This window comes from Leguminivora glycinivorella, chromosome 1 (assembly GCF_023078275.1).
Source record: "Leguminivora glycinivorella isolate SPB_JAAS2020 chromosome 1, LegGlyc_1.1, whole genome shotgun sequence".
Classification (NCBI taxonomy): Eukaryota; Metazoa; Arthropoda; class Insecta; order Lepidoptera; family Tortricidae; genus Leguminivora; species Leguminivora glycinivorella.
Window position 1 is genome coordinate 35,912,952 of NC_062971.1, and position 1,926 is coordinate 35,914,877.

Genomic DNA, 1,926 nt, shown 5'->3' on the forward strand with positions numbered 1-1,926 from the left:
CTTTTGACAGTTTCAAGAAAACTACAACTTTTTTTAAATCAGGTTTACCCATCGACTTACAATAGGGACTGAGCTCACACTTTTTTTGCCATACTAAATTGAACCTTAACACCGGCGCATAAAGGCGTTCTTGACAGACTAGCAAAAGTGTGTCCACATGAGAGGGTCAAAGTTGGGGCTGGTGTCCCTCTCGCACGTGTGACCAGTGTTAAAAAATTACTATAGTAGTAGTATTTTTACCTGTATGATAACTAAGTTTATAAACTTCTTAAATTATTTTCGTATTATATCGAGGCAAGGGTATTAATACCTTGTAACGAATTGGTAAGTCATTATTATGAAGCCATAAAACCAAAAAATTGCGCAATTATTAAAAACCTTTAATTGGGTATTAGTAGATTTGGTAGTAACTTTGAATATTGACTGGTATCCCCAAATGATGACAGTGATGACGTCATTCAAATGATTTTGATAGTGGTAATAAGTGCGAGAGGGACACCAGCCCCAACTTTAACCTCTCATGTGGACACACTTTTTGGCCTAACTACTCATTCTGTTTAATTATAATTCTGTGGGTTTACCTGGATGGCAGTTTTTAAGACAATAAAAGTGACAGTTAAGTAGCTAATATACGACCGTACCGTACCAATGTCACCCACATAATAATCCCAGTAATCCGGTAAGCGAGAACGAGAAAAAGTTATTTCTTTTCTCGCTCTCACTTAGGTACGTCAAATAGGAAACGATTGTCACGAAATTCAAATAGGTACCTAAAAAAGGATTATAATGTAAACCAAGTAGACAGTCAAGCAAATTTTTACACTGAAAAAAGATGCGAAATTAAATATTTCCAAAAAAATTTCTTTGTTTATAACGAAAAACTTTCGCCCCCTACCTTTTTCAAATTGCCGCCTTTTTGTTTGACCGTCTAGTCTATGGTATATATTAGGCTTTGTAAAACCTATTTTATATGGCTATTTTACTTTGACTCTTTGACTATGTTATGGCCTGTCAAGCAGTTTCTGGCGTGGCGATTATTTTAAAGTCCCGTCACACCTCGGACACTGGCGATTAAATATATGTAAGAGGCGCGTTCCTAGCACACAGTCTAAGCTCGTGTAGGTGAACGCGTACTATGCTTGTATGAGTGACATATGACAGGTCGACTGTTCGCGTTTTTGACAGACGGTAACTGTGAGGTAACCGAGAGGGTGTGGGTGGCACTTTCAGCGGGGAGTGGGAGAGGCCATACTGTATGATAATACTCTTTATTATACTGTGGTCCCGTTCACAGTCCCGTTCGCAATTTTATTTTAATGTATAATTCGTTGAGGCGGTTATTTCAAATTCTAATAACTCAATGCCTTTAAGAATTCCAGCGCCCAACAAAGTCCCTTCCCCAGAATGGTGAGACGTGTCGAGTGTGCTGCCGCAATTAAGGAGCGTTAACAAACGGAGTATCTTTATGGCTGAAGACCTTTCCCTGCATAGGTAATTATCAAATTATCCTATAATTTATATTGTATTTATCGTATAACGTGATTCTACCAAAACTAGGACTAACTCCCTAATAAACAGAAATTCCAGGGCTCAAGTACCTACCTTTGAGTGAGTCCCAAAAAACTCCTTTTACTTTTACATTGAAAAAGATGAAAGCTCTGGGTAGGTACCATACCAACTGTTGTGGTAGGTACTGCTCCATCAGAAAGAATGTACCTACCTTGAGCTATGCCTATGAGGCTTTTTCTTTTACTGACCACTTTAGGGACTGCACTTTGGGATGTGACAAATATATCGATACCTTTGGGTTCAATTGGCGTAAAGGACAAAATGCAGGTTTTCAGGAGAAGCAAAAAACAACTTTTTTTTTAGAAAAATGATTATATCTTTTTTGTTTTTTGACCTATATTTGTGACGTATATAGAA